General features: G+C 37.5%; 1 pseudogene; it reads right to left on the bottom strand.

Annotated features, from left to right (window-relative positions):
- Positions 1-12,441: 12,441 nt before the first annotated feature.
- On the bottom strand, positions 12,442-12,928 carry LOC124960099 (centrin-3-like; annotated as a pseudogene).
- Between the last annotated feature and the right edge of the window lie 710 nt (positions 12,929-13,638).

Genomic DNA, 13,638 nt, shown 5'->3' with positions numbered 1-13,638 from the left:
CATAATTTTTTATTAACAAATCAGATCTGCCTAGGTGGAAAACATGCTTAATTTTCTTTGCAGTTAGGATATTGTTGGTAATTTTCCAGGCTAGACATAGTAAAATCATCACTCTTGTCTCATGTATAACAAAGACACTGCTGGAAGAACAGTTGCTATTACAAACTCTTTAACTATCAATAGATGCAGAAAAAGTGTCTGGAAAAGAGTCTTTTATTTTTTCACAACAAAACACTCAATAAACTAAAAAGAGAAAAGGATATCTTCAATCAAATAGAGGTTTCTATGAAAAACACATAACACAGTTAAGGTAGAAGACCAAGTACTTTACACCTACAATCAGAAAGGACAAAGATTTCTGCTCTCAACGTATTGTGCTGGAGGACATCTACCAGGGCAGGAAAGTAAAACCTAAGCACTCACTTTGGGAAACAAGAAAAATGAGCATTGTAAGCCTAAAACAAACTGCATAAAACATAAGCAGAAACTTAGAGAAGAAATCAATGAACTGGATCAAGAACAGAAAAATTGAGAAGATCAAACAAAACAGATTAAAAGCTTGTTTTTTGAAAAGATTTTTTTAAATGATAAATCTCTAGCTAGGCTAACTAAGAAAGAGAGGCAAGTGAGAGTGAGAGAGGACACAAAGTAACAGTCTGAGAAACAAAAAGATGGTTATCATCACTGATTCCAAGTTCATTGGGAGGGTAATAAAGGAGTACTACAAGTGACTTCACTCACAAATTTAATAATGTAGATGGAAAGGACAAATCACTTCTCTTGGAGACATCAGTATGAACTCACATGGGTTTGATATAGATACAGATGGATGTATATAGAAAAATTTATAAATATGTATGTTTATATGAGTTAAACAAATATGTATTTCCTTGCCCTGTCAGATGAGGGTCTAGATATCATGACACCAAGAGTAATGCACACTTAGCCCTCTGACCTTGGTTTATAATACCATTCTCCAAAAGAGGTCCAATTAGAGGTCCTTGGAGAAATGGTTGATGCTAGGAATGGAGGAGCAAATTAAAAAGATGTGTCTGGAAACATGATGGGGGTATATCAAAGGGACAGAGGAGCAAATGGAGAGATCTCCCAATGGCCTAAAAGTATAACAATTTGAACAACAACCTAAATATATGAATCCAACAAATACCCATGAGCTCAAAGGATGAAAATAAATAATTGAGAAACAAAAAAGAGAAAGAAATTGGGGGCAAGCAGACAAATCTGTATGTAGAAAAATTCCAAATAATTTACCAAATCCACCATTAACCAAATATAACTTGAGCCCTTAAGCATGAGCTGTGCACAGCCACATCAAAAAAGCATAGTGTGAAAAGTGTGGAGGGGTGGGAGGGGGTCTCTACCGCAGGAGAAAAACCTGATGAACTCTCTCAGCCATATGACCAAGACTGAGTGATAGATTATATAATAAGTTATGTTGATAGTTCCCTTCATAGGATTGGAAGAAAATGGTATTTTATCCAATTAGTCTTCTTCCCAAGAACACTTAACTCCAGTACAACCATGAGGAAGCTATCAGATGAATATAAAATATCTGATCAATATTTTTCAAAACCATCCAGGTCATGAAAGACAAGAATGATCTTAAAAACCATGGTGGTCTCAAGGAGCCTAAGGAGACAAGACAACTAAATGTAATGCAGTGTCCTGAACAGAAAAAGAACATTAGGTGAAACTAAGAAAATATTAGTAAAATATTGACAAGTTAAAAATCATGTATCAACATTGGTTCATTAATCATGACAAACATACCATAGTAATGCATGATGTTAGCAATAGTGGGTACCTTGGTGTAGGTATATCAGAACTGTCTGTACTGATCATCACAATTTGTTTGAATTCAAAACAGTTCTAATATATGAAGTAACTTATTAAAAATCAACAAGTTAAAAATCCTTAAAGAATATCTGAACTTTGGTTTCAGTGATCCCAGGGCTCCAACTTCAAATATACAAGTGTTTTTGAGCAAAATAAATAGAATATTAAAATTCATATGAGATCTTAAGAGATCACAAATAGTCAAAACTTTCTTGGAAAGGTAGAACAAAGTTGGGCTCTGACGGTTCCTGATTTTAAAACTCATTACAAAGCTCTAGTAATTGAAACAATATGGTATTGGCATAAGATAAACATATAGAACACTGTAATAGAATAGAAAAATCACAAAAAAACCTTTGTATATATGTTCAAATGATTGTCATCTTAGAATTAAACCCTTAATTCTCACCCTGCATGAAACTCAACTCACCATGGATCAAAGACTTAGGCATTAGAACAGAGACCCTGCGACTACTAGAAGAAAAAGTAGACCTAAATCTTCACCATGTTGGCCTAGGACCTGACTTCCTTAAAAAGACCCCTAAAGCACAAGAAATTAAATCAAGAATCAATAAACGGGATGGACTCAAACTAAAAAGTTTCTTCTCAGTAAAAGAAACAATCAATAATGTGAAGAAGAGAGCCTACAGATTGGGAGAAACTCTTTACTACATGCACGTCAAATAAAGCATTAATCTCTGGGATATATAAAGAACTCAAAAACTTAACACCAAAAAAAACAAATAACCCAATCAACAAATGGACCAAGGAACTGAACAGACACTTCATGGAAGATATACAATCGATCAACAACTGTATGAAGAAATGTTCAATATCCATAGCAATTAGAGAAATGCAAATCAAAACTCCTCTAAGATTTCACCTCAATCAGATTTCATTCAATCAGAATGGCAATTATCAAGAATACAAGAATAGTATTGGTGAGGATGTGGGGAAAAATGTACACTCATGCTTTGCTCATGGGAGTGCAAATCAGCACAACCATTATGGAAAGCAGTATGGCGATTCCTCAGAAAACTTGGAATGGAACCACCATTTGATCCAGTTACCTGACTCCTTGGATTATATTCAAAGAACTTAAAATCAGCATATTACAGTGATGCAGTCACATCAATGTTTATAGCAGCTCAACTCACAATAGCTAGATTGTGGAATGAACCTAGGTGTCCTTCAGCACTTTTGTTTATAAAAGTGGTATACACACACACACACACACACACAAACACACACACACACACACAATGGAATATTACTCAGCTTAAAGAGGAATAAAATTCTGTCATTTGCTGGTAAATGGATGGAGTTAGATACTATCATGTTAAGTGAAATAAGCAAACCCAAAAAACCAAAGGCCGAATATTTTCTCTGTTATGTGGATGCTAATTCACAAAAAGGTGGGGGGTGCTAGGGAAGAATAGAGTTTCTTTATATTAGGTAGAGGGGAGTGAAGGGAGTGGAAGGGATGTGGGGGTAGAAGGGATAGTAGGGCAAAACAGAAATTATTACCTCATGTACATATATGCCTGTATGACCGATGTGATCCTACCATATGTACTATCAGAAAAATGAGAAATTATACTCCATTTATGTATGATTATTGAAATGCATAAATTCATTCTGCCGTCATGTATAACTAATTAGAACTAATAAAAAATTGTCATAAAAAATGGACAAAGGACTTGAGTAGATATTTTGCTTGAGAATATGTGTGGTGAATAAACATAGGAAATGATGCTCAATATGACTAATCATTAGGAAAATGCAAATCAAAACCACAGTGACAACTTGGACTTTTGTTTGGCTCATACTCTAGATCTGTGGTTCTCATGGGAAAACCAGGAGCCATTCTTCTACTTATTTAAAAGCAAGCAAACAAACAAAAAACCCGCAGTGAGCTATCATTTCATATCCATTAGGAAGGTTATTGTCAAAAACAAAACAAACAAACACAGAGTAACAACTGTTAAGAAATGTAGGAAAGTTGAAACCCTCGTGCAGTTTTGGTTGGAATGTAAAATTTTGTAGTAGCCTATGTAGAACACAGCACAGCAAATTCTCAAAAAATTAAATAGAATTAGAACATGATCCAGCAATTCAGTTTCTGTAAATATATGTAAAAGAATGTGAGCATTAGAGTGGTTAGTTACCAGAGGCCAGGGAGAGAAGAAGAGAGAAAGGATGGGGAGAGATTGCTTAAGGGGTACAAATCATGGGTAGGTTGGAGGAATAAGTGTTAGTGTTCTATTACACAGAGGGAAATTATAATTCACAATATTGTCTGATACAAAATAGCTAGAAGATCAGATTTTTCCCTAGATTTGCTTTAATGTTTTATTCTTCTCTTTCAATATATTTCATGATCAAGACACAGAAGGCAATCATAAGTATAAGTAATAAAAATTTTTCAATTTCAGTTTGTTGCTCTGAATATGATTACTATTATGAACACTGATATCACATTCAAATTAAATTCTCCTCAAGGTGAACAATTAACTTGCTTTCCAGAGAATTCTTTGAAATATCACCACTGTTCTAGTAATCCCTACTAGTTTTCTATTAAGTTTCTGATGGATGACTCTTAATATAATACTCTAGGAGGCTGACGGTATTTAAAATACCTCAAATTATTTTAAATGTAAAATAAGAAGTTTAAAGAAAGGTCACTGAAATAGACAATCCAACTTTCTTCCCAGGAAAGGCCATATAATCAGGAACAATAGTAGTGAAAGTCTGGAATAGGTATCACTTTTCTGTGCCTATCTCCCATAGTCATTTGTTTCCCCCTAACAAAATCTTGCAAGGCAGAAGAGCCCTCCAATACTGGAAATTCTATCTACTGTCTCCTGGTGAATCACAGAATGTTCCTTTATATTCGTAAAACATAACCTTTATGCAGGGCGGGCCAAGATGGCGGACTAGAGGGCCGTTGCATTTCATGCTGCTCCAGGACGCAAGATTCAAAAGAGGAGATAGTGAGAGACTTGGGACCAACTCAAAGCTGCCGGGTGAGTCTCTCCTGTTGGGGAGGCGACCCGGATGGGGCGGTAGCCCCGGAACGCAGGGAATTTGTGAAGTGGAGTTACTCGGAGAGACGCCCCTCCCCCCACTGGAGCGGTAAACACGGACAACTGGGATCATCGTAGAGGAGGCGGCTCAGCATAGCGCTTGGACTCGAGCAGCCACTGGGGCTCCGGGGGGCTGCCTGGGGAGGAGCTGGGTGGCGAGCTGTTTGGACCCAGAACAACCGCTTCTGAACACCGGGGGACTGCCCGGAGGAAGAGGAGGAACGCGGCGGGACGCTTGGTCTGGGAGTGACTGCATCAGAACCACAAGCGGTTGCCAGAGGAGGAGCTGCGTGGTGAGCTGTTTGAACTCAGAGCGAGCGTTCCTGAGTGCTGGGAGGTTGCCCCGAGGAGGAGGAGGAGCGTGGCGTGTTGCTTGACCTGGGAGTGACTGCATCAGAGCCGCGGGCGGTTGCTGGAGGAGGAGCTGCGTGACGAGCTGTTTGAACTCGGAGCAGCTGCTCCAGAACACTGGTGACCTGCCTGGAGGAGGAGAGCGGTGGGACGCTTAGTCTGGGAGTGACTGCATCAGAACCACAGGCGGTTGCCAGAGGAGGAGGCGAGTGGTGAGGTGATTGGACTAAAAGCGACCGCTCCTGAACACCGGTGGCCTGCCTGGAGGAGGAGCGTGGTGAGTCACCTGGTCTCAGAGCCACCGCTCCTGAACACCCGGGGGGCTACCCCAAGGAGGAGGAGGAGGAACAGGGTGGGTCACTTGGACTTGGAGTGACTGCCTAGGGCTACGGGTGGTTGGCGGGAGGAGGAGACCCGAAGTGAGTTGCTTGGACTCCTAGTGACTGCGTCGGAAACCGGGCGGCTGTCCAGAGGAGGAGGTGTGTGGCGGGTCTCTGGGTCTCGGAGCTATTGTACGGGGCTCCAGGTGGTGGCTCGGGGGAGGGGCTGCATAGCCAGGCGATTGGTGCAGAGCAGGGTCCCAGGAGCTAGGTGGCTTCTTGCTGGAAGAGCCGCACAGAGACACGCCTAGGGGCGGAGCGAAGTTTCCAGGGCGGCGGGCAGATTCTCTGGGAGAGGCAGCCTAAGGAGACTCGCCTGCAAAGGGTGAGGCTCCCAGGCCCAGGACGTAGGTCCGGGCCCCTGGGATCGTTGCAGAGGAAGACAGCCCAGCCCAGGTGGTAGTTGTAGATTGAGGGGAACCTCTAGGAGGGCAACTGACCAGCAAGACGTCCCCACCGAGTGACTCTTCCTGGCCGGGGGAGGTTTTCCCACAGGGACGGTAAAGCCAGAGACATAGGCACAAACAGGCCTTGCCTCAGCCCACAGTCTAGTTCCCCATTGGATGACCATTGGTCAACAAGTGGAGGCACCTCTGCCCACTAGCAGGGAATATACGCCACCTGAGGGTTACCACACCTAGAGAGGCAGCTTCTTCGTGGAGCTCTGCAGTATCAACCTCCTCCAAGACTTCAGGCTACTGAAGGATAAGAGGGGATATACTAGGAATCTTCAGGGACATTATAAGTTGATAGAGGAAATCTGCAATATCTTAATGACCCACTGATTCCTGAACAATATGAGAAAACAAGGGAAGAAAATCCCCCCCAAAAATCTAGATGTTACATCAATAAAATCCAACGACAGCATGGCAGAAGAAATGACAGAAAGGGAGTTCAGAATGTACATAATTAAAATGATCAGAGAAGCAAACGATGAGATGAAAGAGCAAATGCAGGCATTGAATGATGAGATGAAAGAGCAAATGCAGGCATTGAATGATAGCACCAATCGACAGTTAAAAGAGCAAATACAGGAAGCAAAAGATCATTTCAATAAAGAGTTAGAGATATTGAAAAAAAACCAAACAGAAATCCTTGAAATGAAGGAAACAATAAACCAAATTAAGAACTCCATAGAAAGCACAACCAATAGGATAGAACACCTGGAAGACAGAACCTCAGATATTGAAGACAAAATATTTAACCTTGAAAACAAAGTTGAACAAACAGAGAAGATGGTAAGAAATCATGAACAGAATCTGCAAGAACTATGGGATATCATGAAAAGGCCAAATTTGAGAATTATTGGGATTGAGGAAGGCTTAGAGAAACAAACCAAAGGAATGAACAATCTATTCAATGAAATAATATCAGAAAATTTCCCAAATCTGAAGAATGAAATGGAAAATCAAGTTCAAGAGGCTTATAGGACTCCAAATACACAAAATTACAACAGACCCACACCAAGGCACATTATAATGAAAATACCTAACATACAAAATAAAGACAGAATTTTAAAGGCTGTGAGAGAAAAGAACCAAATTACATTCAGGGGGAAACCAATATGGATATCAGCAGATTTTTCAATCCAGACCCTAAAAGCTAGAAGGGCCTGGAACAACATTTTTCAAGCTCTGAAAGAAAATGGATGCCAACCAAGAATCTTATACCCAGCAAAACTTACCTCCAAATTTGACAATGAAATAAGATCATTCCATGATAAACAAAAGCTAAAAGAATTTACAAAAAGAAAGCCAGCATTACAGAACATTCTCAGCAAAATATTTCATGAGGAAGAGATAAAAAACAAAGAAACAAATCAGCAAAGGGAGGAATTATCCTAAAGGAACTGTCAAATAAAGGAGGAACCAAGATGTGTCAAAAATTTTAAATATGAACCAAATGACTGGGAATACAAATCATATCTCAATAATAACCCTGAATGTTAATGGCCTGAATTCATCAATCAAAAGACATAGACTGGCAGATTGGATTAAAAGAAAGATCCAACAATATGTTGCCTGCAAGAGACTCACCTCATAGAAAGAGATACCCATAGACTAAAGGTGAAAGGATGGGGAAAAACATACCATGCACATGGGCTCAGCAAAAAATCTGGAGTATCCATCCTCATTTCAGATAATGTGGACTTCAAGCCAATGTTAGTTAGAAGGGATAAAGAAGGACATTTCATACTGCTTAAGGGAAGCATAAATCAGCAAGATATAACAATCATAAACATCTATGCCCCAAACAGTGGCTCATCCATGTATGTTAAACAAATCCTTCTCAATTTTAGAAACCAAATAGACCATAACACAATAATACTAGGTGATTTTAACACGCCTCTTTCACCACTGGACAGATCTTCCAAACAAAAATTGAACAAAGAAACCATAGATCTCAATAACACAATCAATAATTTAGACTTAACAGACATTTATAGAATATACCATCCAACCAAGAGCGAATACACTTTCTTCTCAGCAGCACATGGATCCTTCTCTAAAATAGACCATATATTATGCCACAAAGCTAATGTCAGCAAATACAAGAAGATAGAGACACTACCTTGTATTCTATCAGATCATAATGGATTGAAGTTACAAATTAATGAAAGAGTAAAAAACAGAAACTACTCCAACACCTGGAGACTAAACAATATGCTACTATATGATGAATGGATAACAGAAGATATTAGGAAGGAAATTAAAAAATTCTTAGAGGTAAATGAGAACAAAGAAACATCATATCAAAATCTCTGGGACACTATGAAAGCAGTACTTAGAGGAAGATTTATTTCATGGAGCGCATTTAATAAAAGAAGTAAAACTCAAAAAATAAATGACCTAACACTACAGCTCAAAGCCCTAGAAAAAGAAGAACAGACCAACACCAAAGTAGTAGAAGACAGGAAATAGTTAAACTGAGAGCTGAAATCAACGAAATTGAAACGAAAGAAACAATACAAAAAATTGACAAAATAAATAGTTGGTTCTTCGAAAAAATAAACAAAATTGATAAACCTTTAGCCACACTAACAAAGAGAAGACGAGAGAAAACCCAAATCACTAAAATTTGGAATGAACAAGTAAATATCACAACAGACACGACTGAAATACAAAACATAATTAGAAGCTATTTTGAAAATCTATACTCCAACAAAATAGAAAATTTCGAAGACATCAACAGGTTTCTAGAGACATATGAACTGCCTAAACTGAACGAGGAGGACATACACAATTTAAATAGACCAATTTCAAGTAATGAAATAGAAGAAGTCATCAAAAGCCTTCCAACAAAGAAAAGTCCAGGACCAGATGGGTTCTCAGCCGAGTTCTACAAAACTTTTAAAGAAGAACTCATTCCAATACTTCTCAAAGTATTCCAGAAAATAGAAGAGGAGGGAACTCTCCCAAACTCATTCTATGAAGCCAATATTACCCTGATTCCTAAACCAGACAGAGACACATCGAGGAAAGAAAATTTCAGACCAATATCCTTAATGAACATCGACGCAAAAATTCTAAACAAAATTTTAGCAAATCGCATACAAAAACATATTAAAAAGATAGTGCACCATGATCAAGTGGGTTTCATCCCAGGGATGCAAGGTTGGTTCAACATCAGGAAATCAATAAATGTCATTCACCATATCAATAGACTTAAAGTCAAGAATCACATGATTATTTCGATAGATGCAGAAAAAGCATTTGATAAAATACAGCACCCCTTCATGCTCAAAACACTAGAAAAAATAGGGATAGTGGGAACATTCCTTAACATTGTAAAGGCCATCTATGCTAAACCCATGGCTAATATCATTCTAAATGGTGAAAAACTGAAAGCATTCCCTCTAAAAACTGGAACAAGGCAGGGATGCCCTCTTTCACCACTTCTATTCAATATCGTCCTTGAAACTCTAGCCAGAGCAATTAGACAGACCAAAAAAGAAGAACTCAAACTATCCCTATTTGCTGATGATATGATGGTATACTTAGAGGAACCAGGAAATTCCACCAGAAAACTTTTAGATCTCATAAGTGAATTCAGTAAAGTAGCGGGATATAAGATCAATGCACATAAATCGAAGGCATTTTTATATATAAGCAATGAATCTTCAGAAAGAGAAATTAGGAAAACTACCCCATTCACAATAGCTTCGAAAAAAATAAAGTATTTGGGAATCAATCTCACAAAAGAGGTGAAAGACCTCTACAATGAGAACTACAGAACACTAAAGAAAGAAATTCAAGAAAACCTTAGAAGATGGAAAGATCTCCCATGTTCTTGGATAGGCAGAATTAATATTGTCAAAATGGCCATACTACCAAATGTGCTATACAGATTCAATGCAATTCCAATGAAAATCCCAATGATGTACCTTACAGAAATAGAGCAAGCAATTATGAAATTCATCTGGAAGAATAAAAAACCCAGAATAGCTAAAGCAATCCTTGGCAGAAAGAGTGAAGCAGGGGGTATCGCAATACCAGATCTTCAACTCTACTACAAAGCAATAGTAACAAAAATGGCATGGTATTGGTACCAAAATAGAAAGGTGGATCAATGGTACAGAATAGAGGACACGGACATAAACCCAAATAAATACAATTTTCTCATACTAGACAAAGGGGCCAAAAATATGCAATGGAGAAAAGATAGCCTCTTCAACAAATGGTGCTGGGAGAATTGGAAATCCATATGCAACAGAATGAAACTAAACCCATATCTCTCACCATGCACGAAACTAAACTCAAAATGGATTAAGGATCTCGGAATCAGACCAGGGACCTTGCATCTTATAGAAGAAAAAGTAAGTCCAGAGCTTCAACATGTCGGCTTAGGACCAGACTCAACAGGACTCCCATAGCACAAGAAATAAAAGCAAGAATCAATAACTGGGATAGATTCAAACTAAAAAGCTTTCTCTCAGCAAAGGAAACTATCAGCAATGCAAAGAAAGAGCCTACAGAGTGGGAGAAAATCTTTGCCAATCATACTTCAGATAGAGCGCTAATCTCCAGAATCTATAAAGAACTCAAAAAACTCTACACCAAGAATGTAAATAATCCAACTGACAAATGGGCTAAGGAAATGAATAGACACTTCACAGAAGAAGATATACAAGCAATCAACAAACATATGGAAAAATGTTCAACATCTCTAGTAATAAGAGAAATGCAAATCAAAACCACTGTAAGATTCCATCTCACCCCAATTAGAATGGCAATTATCAAGAATACAAGCAACAACAGGTGTTGGCGAGGTTGTGGGGAGAAAGGTACACTCTTACATTGCTGCTGGGGCTGCAAATTAGTGCAGTCACTCTGGAAAGCAGTGTGGAGATTCCTTAGAAAACTTGGAATGGAAACACCATTTGACCCAGCTATCCCACTCCTTGGCCTATACCCAAAGGACTTAAAGTCAGCATATTACAGAGATACAGCCACATCAATGTTCATAGCTGCTCAGTTCACAATAGCCAGATTGTGGAACCAACCTAGATGTCCTTCAGTTGATGAATGGATAAAGAAAATGTGGTATATATATACAATGGAATATTACTCAGCCATAAAGAACGATAAAATTATGGCATTTGCAGGCAAATGGATGAAACTGGAGAATATCATGCTAAGTGAGATAAGCCAATCTCAAAAACCAAAGGAAGAATGATATCGCTAATAAGTGGATGATGACACATAATGGGGGGTGGGAAGGGTTAGTGTTGGGGTTGGAGTTGGGTTTAGGGAGGGGGGCAGGAATGGAGGAAGGAAGGACTGTATAGATGGAGGGGAAGGGTGGGAGGGGAGGGGGGGAAGGGAAAAAATGGCAGAATGAATCAAACAACATTACCCTATGTAAATTTATGATTACACAAATGTTATGCCTTTACGCCATGTTCAGAAAGAGAAACAACATGTATCCCATTTGTTTACAAAAAAAAAAACATAACCTTTATTACTTCTGTAGCTTGCCATTTTACATTTTCATATATTCAAGATCAAAAAAATCATTTTTTCATGAGGTTAGGTGGTTCAAACTTTATTCATTCAATTTTTAAGGAAGAAATATTCAGATTTAACTTTCATTCTTGCATTAACAGGCCAAAGAGTTCAAGAACACAAGGATGATTGGGTCAGACCCATATGCACAATACTTATTCCCTCCAAACTGAAAAAACATGACTCCTTAAGAAAAAATGAGACCTATGCCAAGTCATCTAATATTGAAACAGAGTGTCAAATTTGATGAGATCTTGGTAATGGGAAAAAAAGTATCATTCTATTATGATTTATATTTTGATCTTTGCTTCAGAAACTAGTAAAAATGTAAAGAGAAAAGATTTTAGAATATTCTATTAAAAGGGTTAACAGATTTTAGAAAGCAAAGTAAAATAGAAAATTTGCCAAACTTTAAAATACTAAGAAAATTAACACTTATTAGTGAGTCTAAAAATATGCATTCACCAAAAGTAATAACTGATGGTTAAATAAAAAATCTTGAAAGAATATATACCACATGATTCAATTTAAAAAAAAATTTATAGCAATCTCTATTATGAATACAAAGCTAAACTATTTGAGTACTAACATCACTGCTTATACAAAGAAACTTAAGAGTAAAACATAAATACAGAAGATGCTTAATTATGGTCCTTTTGGGAAAAAGACCTAAGTTGGTTTCTTTTTTAACATTGCTCCAGGCACAAAAATAGATTATAAGATGGTAATTGCAACATTCTTAGTGTTTATCTTTGTAATTCTTTAAATGTCAAAGGTCATAATAGCAATGAACGCCTCTTGTTTTATTTCTCCATCTTTATCAAACTTCAATCATACCCAAAGTTCTTCATCACTCATATTTTCACCAATTCTCTTGTGACACGTTGCAAATTCCTCAAGTTTATTTTACCTGAAACATCATCATCAAATAGTTTAAACAAGTTCAGTATTTCTTCATGTGGATTTCTTTTCAATATACAGTCTGTCACAACTTCATTAAAATCTTCAAAGTTGATTTTCCTTGTGACTTCTCTGTCATAATTTTTAAGAATCTTCAGTATCAACTTTTTTTACATCAAATTCCAAGGCTCTTATTGACACTTTTAATTCATGACAATCTATTGCTTCATTTTTGTATCAAACAGCTCAAAACCATCTTTAATTTCTTGTTTCTGTTCCTTAGAAAGTTCTCTTCTTTTTTCCTCTTTGTTTTGTCAACTACAAGTTCACATCTCAAAGCTAAACTCATTTTCTCGAGACAGATGTTTCTCTCAAGAACGATTTTAAACTCCTACCCAATATATCTTGACTTCCAGACACCTAGATGAGCAGATTTTTGTGTGTTCTCATTGTAAATAAAGGATGTTTGAGATGATGGATAACCTAAGTATCTTGCTTGATGAATAAACAATGTATAAATGTACCAAAGCATCACTCTGTACCCCTTAAAGATGTACAATTACTATTTATAAGTAAAAAGACTTAAATGTTTCAGTACTGAATGTAAGAAAAAAGAAAATTGAAAGCAAGAGGTTGAACAGAAATCTGCATTATTCACATATGTAAAAGGTGTGGCGGCAACTAAATGTGCATTGACAGATGAATGAATAAACAAAAGGTGGAATATTATTCAACTTTTAAAAAGAGGAAAATCCTGGCACATGCTACAACATGGATGAACCATGAAAATAAATTCCAAGTGAAATAATCCAGACACCAATGATCAAATAATGCATGATTCTATTTTTTTGAAGTACCCAGAATGATTGAATTCACAGAGAACAAAAAGTAGAATGTAGTTGTCAAGGAATTAGGTAGAATGAATGGGGAGTACTGTTTTTGTGTGTACACAGTTTCAGTTTTGCAAAATGAAAAGCATTCAGGAAGTGTTTATCATGAAGATCTTTTCTAAAACCCCAGTTTGAATTGTCTTCTGGTTTTTGTAAGTGTTCTGTATTT

The sequence above is a fragment of the Sciurus carolinensis genome, chromosome 11 (genome assembly GCF_902686445.1).
Source record: "Sciurus carolinensis chromosome 11, mSciCar1.2, whole genome shotgun sequence".
In the NCBI taxonomy this organism is placed as follows: Eukaryota; Metazoa; Chordata; class Mammalia; order Rodentia; family Sciuridae; genus Sciurus; species Sciurus carolinensis.
The sequence above is the reverse complement of the archived record's forward strand: the minus strand, read 5'-3'. Positions and strand labels throughout refer to the sequence as shown.